Source organism: Zea mays, chromosome 4 (genome assembly GCF_902167145.1).
Source record: "Zea mays cultivar B73 chromosome 4, Zm-B73-REFERENCE-NAM-5.0, whole genome shotgun sequence".
Taxonomy (NCBI): domain Eukaryota; kingdom Viridiplantae; phylum Streptophyta; class Magnoliopsida; order Poales; family Poaceae; genus Zea; species Zea mays.
The window spans coordinates 118,818,662-118,836,967 of NC_050099.1; the positions used below are offsets into that span (position 1 = coordinate 118,818,662).

Here is an 18,306-nt window from a genome sequence, read left to right on the forward strand (position 1 = left end):
TTTTGCCGAAGCAAGCACGTATGCCATGATGATGATTATCCTACATATGCCTGGATGGATGTTTATGAATGCAAATGCTATGATGTGATGTGCAAATGAATGTCCAAACGCGAATCCGAAGCCATACTCATAGCCATTATTTCCTTAGAGACAATAACACATCAGCTCTGCATTCCCTTAGGAACGACTTTGAAGCTTCTTCGCCTTTTACTTTCGGCGGAATCAGCGTTGACTTTTCGCTGTAAGCTCTGCATTCCCTTAGGAACGACTTTGGAGCTTCTTCGCCTTTTACTTTTGGCGGAATCAGCGTTGACTTTTCGCTGTAAGCTCTGCATTCCCTTAGGAACGACTTTGGAGCTTCTTCGCTTTTTACTTTTTCGGCACTCGATGGTGCACTCAGCTTTTACATTTACATTCCTTGGGGGATTTTGCTCTTATAGAACTAAAAAAGGAAATTACATATGATGGCCCCATTAAAAACCTTTCTCCCCCTTTAGAAAGGAAAAGGGTGCCATAAAAAAGAAAAAACATAAAAAATTACATCAAGTTACACATAATATCGCCGAAGCTCATCCGCATTCCAAGATCTAGGAATGTCGTTGCCATCCATATCCTTCAATCTGTATGAACCGGGTCTTGACGAAGATGCTACTAAGAAAGGTCCGTCCCATTTCAGCTGCAACTTGCCCACTGTGTCTGGGTTGGCCACTCTCCGAAGCACCAAATGTCCTGGCTCAATATTCTTTAGCCGAACTTTTCTATCTCGCCACTTGATTGTTTCGGCTTGATATTTATTGATATTCTCCACAGCTTGAAGCCTGATCCCTTCTAAAGCATCTTTTTCCACAGAATAAGCATCTTCAGAACCTGATTCTGCCGAAGCTACTACTCTTATTGATCCAGTTTTTGCTTCCTCCGGAGTTATTGCTTCGTCACCGAATAATAACTTGAATGGAGAAAAGCCTGTAGACCTTGATGTTGTTGTATTGTGGCTCCACACCACTTTGGTTAACTGATCCGGCCACTTTCCCCTGGGTTGATTGAAGATTAACTTCATTATTCCTGTCATTATAATGCCATTGGCTCTTTCAACGAGTCCATTTGACTCCGGATGCCTGACTGATGCAAAATGGATCTTCGTACCAATTTGATCACAGAAATCCCTGAAAGCTTCGGAGTCAAACTGTGTTCCATTATCCATAGTGATAGCCTTTGGTACCCCGAAGCGACAAACAATATTCTGCCAGAAAAACTTTTGGACGGTTGCCGAAGTTATTGTGGCTAAAGGCTTTGCCTCAATCCATTTAGAAAAATATTCCACCGCGACTACAACATATCTTAGGTTCCCTTGGGCCGGTGGTAACGGACCTAACAAGTCAAGGCCCCACCTTTGCAATGGCCAGATGGGTTGTATAAGCTGTGTTAAGGACGAAGGTTGTTTTTGATCTCTTGCACATTTCTGACAACCTTCGCACTTTTGAACTAATTCTGCCGCATCCGAAGCTGCCTTCGGCCAATAAAACCCCTGACGGAAAACTTTTCCAAGTAACGGCCTAGATCCAATGTGAGATCCACACAGGCCTGCATGTATTTCTTTCATCAACTCTATGCCTTCGGTCCTAGATAAACACTTGAGTAGCGGAGCACAAACTCCATACTTGTACAGCTCCCCTTCTATCATGACATATGGACGAGCTCTTGCCTCTATCCTCCTGTTATAAATTTCATCATCTGAAAGAAATTTACCCTGAAGGTAAGAGATGATTTCAGTTCTCCAATCTTCGCTATAAACAGGAGATATATTGAGGACTGCTCTTTCAAGAAGTTCCACCGAAGGTGCTTTTATTGTTTCGAAGAACACATCCGAAGGTAAAGGTAGCCCCTGTGCTGCTGACTTAGCTAGTAAATCAGCATGCTCATTTTGTCCTCGAGGGATATTTTTGACAGAAAATCCTTCGAAGGAAGCTTCAACTCTTCGAACCATATCCAGATATTTTTCAAGCTTCGGATCTTTAGCCTTGCAACTCTTGTCAATATGACCCGAAACAACCTGGGAATCAGTTTTGAGTATGGCCCTTCTGATTCCCATTGCTTTTAGCTTCCGAAGACCCAGGAGCAAGGCTTCGTACTCGGCAATGTTATTTGTGCAACTAAAATCAAGCTTTGCCGCATAGCAAGTTTTAACTTTGGAAGGTGAAACTAACACAGCAGCCGCTCCCGCTCCGAAGGTTCCCCAAGACCCATCGCAAAACACTGTCCATGCTTCGGCGTCTTTATTTGTTTCTTCCTCCTGAGCCCCTGGCGTCCAGTCAGCAATAAAGTCTGCTAACGCCTGGGACTGAATCGAAGATCTATGAACATATTCAATACAAAATTCGTTGAGCTCTGCAGCCCATTTTCCAATCCTTCCAGTAGCTTCTCGGTTCCTCATAATATCCTTTAGAGGTTGTGAAGAAGGAACAATTATGTTGTAAGCTTGAAAATAGTGCCAAAGCTTCCTGGATGCCATCAAAACAGCATATAACACCTTCTCTAATTCTGTGTAGTTTTTCTTTGATATACTAAGAACTTCAGATACAAAATACACTGGGACCTGTTTCCTGACTTGGCCATCAAGCTTCTCCTGGACAAGTGCTGCACTTACCGCTGAGTGCGAAGCTGCCACATATAATAACAAAGGAGCCCCTGGCGTAGGTGGAGTTAATGCTGTTAGATCTATTAAATACTGTTTCAGCTCTTCAAAGGCCTTCTGCTGGATTGGTCCCCATTGGAAGACTTCGGCTGACTTCAGCACTTCGAAGAATGGTAAGTTTCTCTCTGCTGATCTGGATATGAATCTATTGAGAGATGCCAACCTTCCTGTCAATCTTTGAGCCCCCTTTTTTGTAGTTGGTGGCTCCATCCGAAGTATAGCTTCAATTTTACTTGGATTAGCTTCAATTCCCTTTGTTGAAACGAAGCATCCAAGAAATTTCCCCTTCTTTACTCCGAAGACGCATTTTTCTGGATTCAACTTTAAGCCAGCTTGTCTGAAACTGGCGAAGGTCTCCTGCAAATCAGCAATATGATTTTCCTGTTTCGTGCTTTTTACAATGATGTCATCAACATAAATTAGCACATTCCTGCCTATCTGAGACTGAAGAACCTTCGCAGTCATTCTGCTGAAACTTCCTCCAGCGTTTTTGAGCCCCTCAGGCATCCGAAGATAGCAATATGTGCCACTTGGGGTTATGAAGCTAGTCTTCGGCTCATCTTCCTTCTTCATCCAGATTTGGTGATAGCCTGAGTAACAGTCTAGCAGACTCATGAGTTCTGAAGAAGCTGCTGCATCAACTAAAGAGTCTATCCTTGGCAATGGGAATTCGTCCTTCGGACAAGCCTTGTTGAGATCTGTAAAATCGATACACATTCGCCACTTGCCATTGGCCTTTTTTACCATAACAGTGTTAGCTAGCCATTCTGGGTACTTTACTTCTCTGATAACTCCTGCAGTGAGGAGTCTTTTGACTTCGTTACGAGCACCTTCGGCCTTATCATCAGACATTTTCCGAAGCCTCTGCTTTCTGGGTCTGAAGGATGGGTCAACATTGAGCGAGTGTTCAATAACATCCCTATTTACTCCGCAGAGATCATTGGCTGACCATGCAAAAACATCTTTGTTGTTGAACAAAAACCTTATCAAGGTTTTCTCCTGCTCTTCGGATAATTGAGAGCCCAACAGCACCTTCTGCTCTGCTATGTCCTCACATAAGAGCATAGGCTTCGGCTGATCTGCTGAAGCTGCTTTCTCCCTTCTGAATTTGTACTGTTCACAAGCTTCAGCTCCATCTATGTTATGGATTGCTTTTGAGTCAGTCCAATTGCCTTCGGCCCTTCTGGCAGCTTCCTGACTTCCATGAATAGCGATGGGTCCTTGATCCGAAGGTATCTTCATGCAAAGATAAGCAGGATGAAGAATTGCTTCGAAAGCATTGAGGGTGCCACGACCAATAATTGCATTGTAAGGGTATTCCATGTCAACAATGTCAAACACAACTTGCTCAGTTCTAGTATTGTTGATGAACCCGAAGGTCACTGACATGGTGATCTTACCCAGTGCTACAATCTGTCTTCCTCCGAAGCCACAGAGAGGATGTGTAGCATCATGAATCTTATCTTCTGGCTCTTGCATTTGTCTGAAGGCCTTAGCAAATATGATATCAGCTGCACTACCTGTGTCAACCAAGACATTGTGGACCAGAAATCCTTTGATAACACAAGAGATAACCATGGCATCGTTGTGTGGGTAATCCTTGAGCTGAAGGTCCTCTTGGGAGAAGGTAATAGGAATGTGAGACCATCTTGACTTGATGAAGGGTCCTTGCACCCCAACATGTTGTACCCTTCTCTGTGCTTCTTTCTTCTGTTTCTTGTTGGCTGGCTCTGAGGACGAACCACCTGTAATCGGGAGTACCAGCTTCGGGTCCAAAGCAGCTCCAGCTTGATCATTGAACGAAGCCATCAGCTCAAAAAGTGGAAGTGAGTTCACCGGAGGTGGGCGCCAATGTTGGAGACTTGTTCTAAAAAGCTATGAATTAAGAACCAGGCAACATAAAATGTTAAATGTTAACGTCCTTCGTCCATGAAACATTATTCCCTTGAGGATAATGAGTCTTGGACGAAGGTAAATGAAAGTATAATTACGAAGCCTAAATCTTCGTAATAAAATTTCAATAGATATTATAAGACAACATAAAAATAAAGGGTATAAAAGGGGTAAATGAATCATAGACGAATTATATTATATTTACTTAGTATCTTGAATCATTGAATACAATAATACCTCTGCCTTGGCAAAGGTTGAATTCCGAAAGATGTGATTGCAATTACCAGAATGTGTGAACAGTAAAGGAATACTGTTCACTATTTATAGGCACAGGACGCAGCCTGTGAGGAATTACAAGTATGCCCCTTATAAAAGTTTACAACATTGACTCAGACCTTTATGGACTAAAAGGTCATTCTATCTTTAAGTCGGTTTGTAATACCCGAAGCTTCGTGAAGAGGAACCTTCGGCCATCTTATACAAACAGCTTCAGCCGAAAGCCGCTTCTTCCTAGAAGACCTTCGGCGACGAAGCATAGACCCAACAGTAGCAGTCGACCGTTACCCAGACAGTCCGGTGCACACCAGATAGTCCGATGCTACAGCCCGAGAGCTCCTGTTGTGGGTCTCTCTATGCAGACTGTCCAGGTCTCCCACCGAACAGTCCGGTGCACACCAAACAGGGTATTATTCAATGTGCGGTGCGCCACCAGGGCCCTGGCTGACTGCCCACTTCATGGATCTCTTCGCTTATTCTTTGGGCTTATTTTGTTCTTGAGTCTTGGACTTCTAAGCTCTTTTTATGTCTTCTTTTGAGGTGTTGCATCCTCAGTGCCTTAGTCCAATCCTCTTCGCATCATGTGAACTATAAATATAAACACTAGCAAACATATTAGTCCATAGGTTATGTTGATCATCAAACACCAAAACCTTTTGAGCCAAATGGCCCGGGGTCCATTTTCCTTAAAATATTATTTACTATCTCGCTCCCCAAGGTCTCGACCCTCCGTGGGCAAAACCTATGGATCATCCCCAATGTCCAAACTCACTACGAGGATGACCTAGGGATCATTAGTGTTTAGTCCAAAAAGGCACCAACACACTTTTTGGTGACTCCATTGGGGATGAAAAGATTGGATCTATCATATCTAATATAATAGATTAGACCTATTAGATCAACCACAATGGTCGATCACAAAGATCACAACAATGTTGTCCCACATATCATCACAAGGCTAAATAACTCGCCGACTGCTGAGGATGAGAAATTAGAAGACCACATGAAGATGCTGGACGAGAAGTTCTAGTGAGGCTCTGGTAGAAAAGATGACGGAGAACTGGTACCTCTCACACTTCAGAATAGATGGCCACCAGAAGGTCGTCAAAGAGAGGGAAATAAAGCACGATTCCCTATCAGCCTTGTAGCAACAGCTGCCCACTGTAAGTATCACCACTGTAAGTATCACCACCAGAAGGTCGTCTGGCCCTTCAACGAATCGTCTAGCACCCTACGTCGGACAGTCTGGAGTCACACCGAGTCCGCCACAAGGGTCGCAGGCGAAGCCCAGCATGATTGGATGGTTTGGATATAATACCAGACCGTCTAGTCCTTTTGCAGATCGTCCAATCACCAAGATCAGACCGCCCGAGTGTGCATACGCAGACTAGGGCACTACGCGTCAAACACAATCTTCATGCTCCACCCCACGTGCAGCACACCATAGGCGCAACATGCCATCACCCGCGCATGAGGCCGAATGCCTTTTAGCTCCTGCAAAGTCAAAAAATCACAGGTTACTGAGCTTGTTTGGCCTGTTAAGGCCAAATCTGCTTCTCGCTCTCCCGTACACTAGACACAAAAAAGGGGAAGTTAAGTTCACATTTAATGTTGCTAAGTGTGATAAAATATTTGATAAGCTACTTAAGAATGGCAACATTAAATTTCGCACACATTTCCTCCGATAGAGGAATTGAAAAAGTGTGTACATTGTAAATGGCATGGTTCCTTTCTTCATAACACTAATGATTGTATTGTCTTCCATCGACCAATACAATCGGTTGTAAACGAAGGCTGGTTGAGATATCAAGAAATGAAGATTGACAGTCAATTTGTCCATGTCAACACTATAGGACCGATAGACAAGAAAGTCTTGGTTCGCCCATGTTCGGCCGATAAAGGCAAATAAAAAAATATTATCGTTGGTGACCCTCGCGTGCCAAATCTATCACCTCATGTCTTGGTTCGCCCATGTTCGGCCGATAAAGGCAAATGAAAAAATATTATCGTTGGTGACCCTCGCGTGCCAAATCTATCACATGAGGTGGTTAATCGGAAGGCTCCGGATAGAAGTAAGGCTAATAAGACCGAAGGCTCGAGGGGGCATGGTGAACTAGGTATGCCCAAATGTAAAAGTTTTGGAGGTGAAGGTCATCATAAATAAAAGGATAAAAGGTCGAAGGTTACTTTTGAGCAACTTCTGGCTAAATATCACAAGCAAATCAAGGGAAAGGATGTCGATCAAACTGGCAATGCTAAGTCATCTAGAGCACCTTTGAAGACATCAAAATCACCTCCAAAGCATAAATCTAGAGATCAGGGTTGGCGAGGAGAAGAGTTTCATGCATCAGCAACATATCCTCTATTTGGGCCGCCAATACCAATGCAATATGATTCAGCTCTTTCGTACTTTCATCCTTATCCATCTTGGGGCTGGTATGATTCAAATGCTTATTCTTCTTCATATTTTGGACCACATAAAATAGAATATTTAGCTTATTTGAATTCTAATTTTGATCAACGATCATATGACAAAGACCGTTTTATTTCTAAGAATTGGTCTAGCTCTCAAAATAAGAATATAGTGGTCAAGCAAGTTTATGTAGTGAAGAGGGATAATAGAAAAATAAAAAATTCAAATCTAAATTCACGTGTTATAGAGCCATGTGAAGTACTGGATACTTCGGCGAGTAGTGCCCAAACAATAGAAAAATCAGCTAGCGATAGTCCTAGTAGTAAATCTGAATTTAAAAAGCTTAATATGCCACAGGTTAAGGAAGACGTATCATCGTCTAACACTAATTCACAACCGATAAGCCCACTCGGATTATCAATTTGGCACAACAAGAGGCTAGAAAAACTCGGTGCACAAGAGCTGAAGAAGAGAGGCATGACATGGGCCCCTAATGGGAGTTCTCAAGATCCAGGTAAGGATGATGCTTTTGGAAGAAGTGGAGTAAGGCAAACAAAAGGAAGAAAGCAAGTACAGGACGTTTGGGTGATAGGTTTGCCCTAGCTTATCAAAGCTATTGGTCATTGCATCGTCCATATTTTTTAGCTATGCCATATACGTTGTCCCAAGGTATGTTCGGTTATCCTTCATGGTATCATTTTGCTCCATATGCGTCTTTATGTTATGGAGGAGCGCAACTGAATTATTATGCATATGGATAGTTGCGATATGCTGCTACTTACATGAAGCCGAAGTATTTCAGTTGTTGGTAGTAATGATTCTTTGTATAATTTGCTTCGGTCATATTTATTCATGGGATGAACATGCTTATAATATTTGCTTATAACTATTCAGTTATTGTTTAATTGCAAACTACATATCAGTATTGTCAAATAGTTTCAAGCAAATGGTTCATTTATTAGTACAACCAATATTTGAACTTATGCATCATTGAGTTGGCTATTATGTGCTTCTCCCATGTGAGCAAATTCTATAGTTTAATGAACATCATTGCCCTTAGTGGCTAATATGGCCGATGAATCCTTTCTAATCATCGTGCTAAGCTTGTGTCCCCATCCCATCCAAAAGGTAGGTTAGACGCTCGGGGGGAAAGCACGATCGGATACCCGATCATGGTAACCTATCATGCATACGTCGGATAGTACGAGTACTAAGACCAGACAGTCTGGGGTAGGCACGGAAGGTCGGACTGTCTGCAGACAACCGGAAGTAACAACGATCTCAGACTGTAAGACCACAACGTCCTAAGATAGGTACTAGGAAGCAAAACAATTTCAGGGCGCCTAGCCGAGTTAGTAGAGTTGGCCCTACTTTTGATCAGTTGCTTGCTAAAAAATATGAAGAAGGTTGTTCCACACGGGTGGCTAGTAAAACAATCAGAGTCAAAATGGCGATTTGTGCAAAAAAGAGGCCGAGTAAACTTCCATAAGAAGTGGTGCAACCAAGATCGCCTAGTCATCCTCTTCCAAGGATGTCATGGTGACGTCTAGTCTGATCATCGTAGATGTGTTGTCCTACTCAAATGTGGGGTGGTACGATGATGAATCCGTGTTACAGGCCTAATCCATTTAGTTTTTCAGGCTAGGGGGCACCACAATCTTTTGCCTATTCACATGTTGATGAGGCAGACAAGGCCAAAGAGGATGCAATCCAAAACGGACTTTGTGCATCAAAGTTCTATCAAAATATTTATATTATCTGATCACAAGAGCCGATGACTTGCATCGAACTAAGTCCTTACTTCGGAAGTGTGTTGGTTTGCCAAGCTTCACCAAAAGGCAGGGGGCATGTGTTGAACACCATAAGTGGTGGACTGTCCGGCCTTAGGGCCGGGACAGTCCACGCTCCCATGATCAGATTGACTCGGGTGATTATCCTTATCTCGTGCGTGGCTATCTATCTAATCACGTGGGATTTGTTGGCTATCGCCTAGGAACGGGTCCAGACCTCCCCTATATATATGAATGGGTATGACCGATTGAGAACCCCAAACACATTCCAATTGAACCTATCTACTTTATTTACCTTTCCTGTCCTAGGAGTAGATGTAATGTAGCTTTAGTTGTAGCCTTCCGCATATCCACCTCCACCCCTATTCGACTCTACGTCATCTAGATCCGTCCTAGGGTGGCCTGACGACCCTAAGAAGACCCTATGATCATACACCCTTCTGAGGGGCAAGATCTACTTCGCATAGTTCACTCAAGATCTCTTTCTCAAATTGATCTCTTAATTCCTAGGTGACTCTACGTCGTCTGGGGACGCCCTGGGTGGCCTGCTGACCTGGAGTGCCCTAAGGTCTCTCCCCTAGGGGGTGGGACCTAGGTCCTATGAGGAGAAGAAGATGACCCTGCGCCATCGTGGATTGTCCGGCCTAGAGCGCGGACCGTTCAGACAGCGCGCAAGGAAGAAGCTGCTTCTATCGCCAGGTCGTGGACCATCCAACATAGAGCCACGGATAGTCCACCCTACCGTAGCGAGCACCGCCAAGCGACCCAGCGCGGACCTCCGTACCGTCCACCTTGTAGAGCCGAACCCAAGGTATTGCTCATCACGAGAAGGCCCTAGGGTTCGTTGCTGTTTGTTCCCAAATAGGTGGTGGCCATCATAGAGGTGGTGTCCCACCTTTAGGAAAACCATCTTAGGTACATCAAGTAATCATCCCCCTGTCTCTATGGTTTCCTTTCAAGACCACATTCAAGATATTGTTATTTATATTACATATTATTTACTATCTTGCTCCCCAAGGTCTTGACCCTCCGTGGGCAAAACGTAGGGATCATCCCCAAGGTCTGAGCTCACTACGAGGACGACCTAGGGATCATTAGTGTTTGGTCCAAAAATGCGCCAAAAAGGTCAAAGTAGGATGAGATGGGAGTGACACCGTCCCCTCAATTTTTGGGACCACGTCGCCACCAAAAATTACTCCTGTGTTGACCTTGCCCCTGTGTGACTCTCATCCAAACACTATAGAAAATGTGCCCACCTTCTTCCATCCCTCCTTCTACGTCCAACCAAACACACCCTTAGGGTTCACTTGGAACACATGAACCTTATAGGAATGATATAGGTCTGTTTGGTTTAGCTTTTTACTGACTAGCTGTTCTGAGAATCTGGCTGCAGAGAGAATCTAGCTATGGGAAGAATCTGAGTATTATGAAAATTAGATGCGGAGGAAGATGAACTGGTCCAAAGGGTTCAGGATCTACAAAGCAATGGATTCCTACTATCGTGACGACTCGACCGATTTTGTATTCATGTTGACTTTGGACGATTTTAACCAAAGCGATTCTTATAGAAACAGATTGAAAAGCTGGGGCATTTGGCAGTCAACAACAGCTTTTGGTGGGCAGAAGCTGAAAAAAGCCCAAACTAGAAATTTCGCAGGAATTAGTTTAAAAACACAAGATTCAGAAAATTACCCTTTGATCCAAAGGAGGCCTAAGACTCTCTAATATATAGGATTGAGAATCGCAGGCATAATAGAACATAGGAATATGATAGTAATACACATGAAAAATAGAGGAATAAAGAATACAAGAATTTTGATGTAAAAATTGTTTGGGTGCGAGCAACAATTTTTTTAGTTATGTTAATTAGATTTGAATCCAAGACCTCTTCCTCTAATACTATATTTATAAGTTGTATACACCAACAAATTAAACCCAAAAACTTAAACACTTGGGTTCTATCTGTTAAGCAACTAATTTGGCATCATTGGTCCGGACAGGTGGGTAAAGTTGGAATTATTGAGTCAGAAAATATCAAAGGCTCATTCATGATGAGGTGCATGCCAACAATTGAGAGGAGTGTGATTGTTGAACACTTGATTTCAATCCCCTAAAGGCATTGAAAATCAAGGCAACACAAGTTAAGTACCTAGGCCTTCGTCCTTAACACTTCTTCGAAATGTTAATGTGAAGGACGAAGGTCTTTAAAAGAGGGTGTAAATGAAACAATGTAAAATTAAAACAACAATGAGTAATGGAGTATGAAACTCATCTCATATGCCTTAGCATTTTTTTCCATCCTCCTTAGTATCAAACTTGTTTATAAACATACTTTTGACTCCTTGACACAAGGTGGCACGAAGGTTCTTCGAAGGCTAACTAACACAAAGCTATGACCCTCGAAAAAGGTGAATTTATGTATGGTACTGTTCACCTATTTATAGGGAACGTGAACAACTTCATGAAAAAATACAAACATGCCCATAAAGTTTACACACATGTATTACAAATGACACAGTGATATTGATGACTTTTCTCTTTCTTTCTTTCTTGCTGCACAAGTCATGAACTTTTATCCTCGGTATCTTTGCGTCCGAGGCCTCATCCATGCCGAAGTTAGTGCCTTTGGCTCGCATCTTCGCCATGCACACTTTAGTCGAACCTCCTCCTCACGCCACTTTGCCTTTTCTTGGCAATCTCCCAACCAAAGGCCGGCTTCGTCCGTTGTTAGTTCATGTACCTAAAACACGTTTGTTTTTATGCCAAAGTGAAGGTATAATGAGGACCTTTGGCAGAGTAGGCCACCAACAGTAGCCCCTTGCCGAATGAGTTCGTTTCTTCATAACGAGGTTATATCACAGTCAATGAAATTGGGAGGCCTTCTGCTGAAGGTCCGAAAAACACCTTCTCGAAGCTCGTTAGGAGAAGGTAGAACGATTTAGTAAAAGGAGCTAAACTGGAAGTTAAACAGACGAGGAGAAAATTGAAGGTGTTGCGCGGGAACTCTTTTTCGTGGCCCACGCTGCTTCGTGCCCATTTCTTAGTATAAAAATAGTCGAGCGGGTGGATGCAGATCACATTTACTACCCTCAGCTACCTGGAGCCAAAATTTCCATGCCTTCAAAGCTTTCCAGCCATTGTTGCTTCGGAAGCTGGCTTCGGTGAAGTCATCTTAGACAATTTTCAGTTCACTCAAATTGCTAGGATTCGATCCACCACAAAACTGATCACACCTACCTCTTTGGAGGCTCGCCAACATATCATGCCTATCTCCAAAGCTATGAAGGATTTGTCATCATCAAAGCCTGCTCAGGAGATGCCTAGGGATAGGCCTTCGAAACCAATCTATATTGAGATTGGTCGTTCCACTTTGAGGGAGAAAGACCTGCAATCTATGAAGAAGCTTGGTTATTTTAGCAGTAAGGTCAACATGCGCCTCACTGGAAATGAAACAACTCTAAATCCAGGCAAAGACGAAGTTGTTGTGTATAGAAGCTTCTTTAAGGTAGGACTTCAGCTTCTAAAGTACAAGATGATTGTGAAGGTACTACAACGTTATGAGGTATATATGCATCAACTAAATCTGAATGCCATAGTTCGCCTTAGCGTTTTCATTTGGGTTGTACGAAGCCAGAGGGGTGTGGCAGCCCTCCCAAGTTATCGGGCCCACGTGCACCAATCTTTGCCATAATGGCCTGAGATGGCTATGCGCATGTACCATGTAACTTAACAAGGCTATCACGAGTTCAACAACCTAAACTCATTATCCCAAAGATCTCCCACATTCATGTATATTACAGTGATCACATTCGATACACACACACTTCAGAGATAAGAGTGGAAGACTTTATAAAACATTATTTTTATTTCTAAAACTGAAGTTTATTACATAGAAAGAGTTACATTTATTACAAGTCCTGATATACTCAAAGTGCAAAACTTATTACAATAGCAGGAAGGTAGGAACCCTCCAAAGCTTATACACAAGCCTAACTAATCCTACTCTAGAACTAGAAACACCCTCCAGCCTCAGGAACACCTCGAGTACTTCTTATCACCTGCAATAACATGGGTTCGAAAACCTTGAGTACGGAGTGTACTTTCGCAAGTCTTACCTAACTAAGGAAAAATGACTCTCAAGGATATGCTGGTTAAATAGGAATCAAGGAAAGGCTTGAGCAAGAATCAACTTAGATACTTTTGCAGAAATAGCTTACTAAAGTGAGTCCTTACTTTCAATATTTTAACACCGGATTAAATATTAATAGACTCTAGTTGCATGTAGTCTAATTTCACCATCTCATCAATACAACATTATTTTTATTCATAATGTTTACATCCTGACCTAGGTTGCAGGTCAGAGATCAAGTCTCCACTGTCCGAGGATATAATAGCGATCCGAATCGATTTACTCAGCTGAGGATCTCTAACCACATGACATATGTTTCTCGTAACTCTTGCATATGTCTACCATTCCCACGGATCCTCCACTGCATGAATAGGTTCGCACCACCCGAGAGCACACCACCCCTTTTAGGCGGTACTTTGCCAGGAGGGTACGTGCCACTCTCACCATCTATCCACTCCCAGTGCCCAATTGTCTTTTCATGTATGGAATAGCCGGGTTCAAGCTTACCTTGTCCCATATCCAGGGCATGTGGCCAGTTAAGATAGTCCTTGATCATACATGCCTACATACGCATCCAATCCTTAATTAACCTGGGTGGAGCATCACCTATTCCTAGCCCAAATCTCGAGTTAAGTACTTCCACCCTTAGGATTGCTTTGTGTTCCTTAGGATGAATAGAGCATTATGGAGAACTTTGCAGTAAGATCCCACCATGCTCCTGATGAAAATATTCTTGCAGGTAGAGGCCATCCTTTCTCAGGATAACCCCTGAGCTAGGCATTATTGCAAAAGAAAACCTCTATCGACAAGATCTAAGCTGGGCTAAGCATTTTTGTAAACAATATTTGATACTTCCGAAGAAGTATCTATAATAGGAATGGATATCAAGGTAGGCAATGCATCCAATAGTTTCCAAGCAATTCCTATAAACTTAACGCGCATTTTACTAGACTTAAAGTGTATAAAAATCTTTTAAAAATACAAGGAAGGGGCAAATGCATCGGGGCTTGCCTTTGTTGCAGAGACGGAATTCTAGATCCCTCTATCCAATACCCAGTTAGCTGGCTCCTTCACTTATCAGCAGCCACTGGAGTAGACTCCTCCTTTCAACACCACTTCATCTGGAGTCTTCACCCTTATGTTGGGAGCTCTACATGAAATGACATGATCATGGATGCTTATGCAGTTGCAAAGAAGATAACATTAAGTACCTATAACTACACCAAAACCCAGAGTTCACTAGGTAATCTTGTTTCTTCATCCACAAACCAAACTTCTCTTAGTGAACTTGCCTCTACTCCCAAAATACTAATCCATCCTTAAACCAAGGACTTTTCTTATTCTATTTTGCACCTTACAAGGTTTTCTGAGCAAATGGCTTCCAAACAACCCCAAACTTTTAACAAGTGCCAATATCCTTATAAAAAAGTCTCTCCAAAAATTTTCATAATTTTTGGCGTTATATTCTTATCTCTAAAATTCAAATAGGCCTTCCAAGAGCACTATTTAATCGCCTACAATTTGGTAACTGCCCTAAAAATCTTAAAACCAACTCTAATAGGAAGCTCCTGATTTTAGATACCCAAAACAATTGGTCTCACTATTTGGGATGCAATTCTCGGGTGAGGGAAGGCTTCGCTCGCTCGCTCAAAAAGCTCTAACGCTCGTTTACGAGCGGAGTGCATAAGCCCTTATTGAAGTAGGGCGAGGCCTTACTACACGAGCTCGTAAGTAAAGCACGGAACGAGCCTTGTCTACGAAGCTTCGCTTCATCATCTTGCTTGCTTCTGCCGAAGCTTAACGCACTATAACATAGGCATGCATGATGGTATGGTAGGAAGACTCCTTTTAAGGCCGACCACTACATAGGAGCGATAGGAAGCCAAGCCGTCAAAAGGAAAGGCGAGCAGCCCTTATTGCAATAGCAAACGGCCTACTTATAGCCCTATTTATACCCTTTATTGGGGACGGGCCTTACAAGCTCAATAAATTGCAATTCTTCACCTTTTCCTCAGACAGTGGGAATGAATTTTCTTACTTGATTGACATTGACAGATATGTATACCACACCGAACAAGCAATATGTCATATGCTTGATGTACCAGCCAAGCCAGCTCTTTTTTCAGCACAATTTACAAGTTTGTTGATAAAAGAAAAGGCGAAATAGGTACAGTACTAAGTCGAAACCTAGCATAGCCGGCCCAGCAGCAGGCAGCGCCGGCCCACATCGGACAGCCTGCGCCCGCACCAGCAGTTTTGCAGAAATGACCCGGCGCTCTAACTGAATTAACCCGAGCTCTCTCCACTGTTTCATTGTCTCGCTGACCTCTACACTTAAGACCCTCGGTTTTCTCCCTTTCCCAAAATGTCAGCCACGACGTCACCGCCCGCTCCGGCGACCTGGCGCCCACGACCACGGCGACGCTGACTGCTGGCACTTTATAACCTCTGCTGACACGTGTTTGCGTTCACAGTGAGTTAGCCCCAAGGCTTAAACGCCTGAGCCGCACACCAGTCTCCACTGGCCACGACGCCGGCAACACACATGGCTTGCCGAGTCCGATCCCAAGGTGCCCCATAGAAGAGTTTAAGCTAAGGGCTCAGAAAGCATTACTCACCATCCAAGATTCCTATGCTCGCGTGAAGTTGCTTGGAGAAAACACAGGTTGTTCGGTCCTTGGTGAAGCTGCCCACGGCTCCGGTACGCGGTGGCTCGGTCATGTTCCAGGCACCACAAAGTAGTAGAATTGGAAATAACAACACTGTGTGTTTCACTGGTGAATGGAGAGTATAGAACAGGCACAACCCGGACAAACACCTGTTTGCGTTGATCTGGCCAAGGCGAGGTGGGCAAATCTGGTGCTACGGTCACCACTGGTAGACCATCACATGCAAACTCTAGGACTAGGCAGACTTAGCGGCTGGGGAGAGGAGCTTTGGCTTGCAACATAGTCCATAGAGACACCAAAGAAGCAAGCTAGAACTCGAGGACCACAAGGCTTCACTGGATCAACACTTAAGTAGAGGATAGGGACCAAGATAAAGTTCACTGTACTTGCTCATGTGTGGTGGAGAGGAACTCTGAGAGTGCCAGCGTAACAGGGACTCAAAGACGTGGCTCCCATGCACTACTACCTTGCTGGGTCGGCACACCACTCACAAATATCACCTTTGTCCAGCTTTGTAGGTAGCAGACCAAAGAGATATGTCTTCCACTTGGGGATATGCTCAAATGGCTCAAAACTGATATTTTCAACAGGGAGCTGGAGAGAAGTCTGCTCTTATGAGCAGATTCTAGTGGATCCAGAATTGATATTTTCAGTAGAGAGTGGGGCCCCTAGAGCCTAAGATATGCACTACCTTTTTATCCCCATCCATACCACCAAGTGCAACCACGTGGCCATTCTTCTTCAGTTATTTAACAAACCTTGAAACCACAACATTAGTCTTGCTGCCCATTCCACAGCTCCAGGTGCAGTCCCTGCTAACTCCCAAATTCACAATGCAACAGACCCAGCTCACTCAACAAAAGTGATTCCCTATTTATAGCTCTACCACTTTGGTGTAAAACCTAAAGTTGAAAACATTCATAACAATATTTAGGAAGCACCAAAGTAGAGCCAATTTCACTGAAAATCCATTTTCAGTTATCTGCAATAGCACAACAACAAACCTGGCAGCCCAACTTGGGATCCACCTTTTTTTCAAACTCTATACTATACAGTAATAAGACCAACTTTGTGCACAAAACTTATTCACCATTACTTAGTCTCTCACTTTACTATAGAATTCCTAGTCCAAATCCTCATGAACTGGTCACAAAAGGGTCCCAAACTAAGAATCAGCATCTGACTGAACTTCAGATAATCGCACCAAGTTTAGACCATTCGCAACCTGACAGAGCAGGTTTGGACCCATTTTCTCCAAATTTGTGTAGCACCAAGTCCAACTATTTTTAGTTTTGAGCCATACTATTGTCTATAACTTGCTACATAAGGCATGGCTCATAGCTCCATGGATCAAACACTAGAGAGCTCTAAACTTGGCTGAACAACACCCAGTACAAGTTTTAGTTAACTGAATCAGACTACAGTCAGTCTGACAGAGGATTTTGTACCACTCCTATCTCCATCTTGTATACATTAGCCACACTGACTCTTTGCATGAACTTGTTCTCCTATACTTAGTATTTGACTTTGCTATGGGGTTCTCAACCCAACTCTTCTTAGATCAATTTCTACATAGCTCCAAAAATGAGTAAAACACACTGAGTTGCTTTGGAACAGTCAACTGAATTCCCCTCCTCCTAAGCCTGAGAGCACAACTTGGAGCCACTTTTACTCCTCTTTTTCTGCAGCACCAAGACTACCTTACTTAATAAAACTTGTTTTCGATATTATAGACTCTAACTTTGCTACATAGTTCTTAGTTGAAAACCACAAGTATTGATCATAATAGAGCTTCAAACCTAGCAACTTTCACTGAAATTCAGTTTCAGTAACTGAATACAATTCAGTTTCAGTCATCTAACACAGTACCACTTTAAGCAGCTGTTACTCCATTTTTATGTAGCACCAAGCTATACTTATTTAAGGAGACTTGTTCTATTTACTATGATCTCTAACTTAACTATGGAAACCTTAGTCTAAAACCACCTGAATTAATCACAAATGATCTCTAAACTAGGCATCCTGCTGCAATTTCAGTTCTCAAAACTGAACTAATTTCAGTTGAAACACTGTTTGCCAGTCCAACTTTGAACAAGTTTTACTCCATTTTCTGTGTGGAATCAAGTCAAAGCCACTTTAGTAGATTTGTTCACTACATATGGTCTATAACTTCTCCATAAGAACTGTAGTCAAAAACTCTATGGATGAAGCATAAAGAGGCTCCAAAGTCAGTCAAAATCATTGAATTTCAAACTTAACCACTATTCACAATATGGAAACTCAGAAATATGCTAAGCCACCTTTGGACTACCCATTCTTCTAGTAGCATATAGTTTTAGGAACAGGTTGCCTAATAAAGCTTATACTCCAAATAGTTCCTCTACAGATTTGATACAGTGACCACTAACCAAAACCTCTTGGATTACAAACTACAATAGCCCAAA

The 18,306-nt window shown here is 42.9% G+C and overlaps 1 long non-coding RNA gene across 1 annotated transcript; it reads right to left on the reverse strand.

The window, feature by feature from the left end:
• Positions 1-12,910: 12,910 nt before the first annotated feature.
• On the reverse strand, positions 12,911-16,447 carry LOC103653615 (uncharacterized). Its single transcript, XR_565603.4, has 2 exons — positions 15,812-16,447; positions 12,911-13,122 (listed from the first exon to the last, which is right to left on the reverse strand). It is a non-coding gene; the product is annotated as an uncharacterized lncRNA (long non-coding RNA).
• Between the last annotated feature and the right edge of the window lie 1,859 nt (positions 16,448-18,306).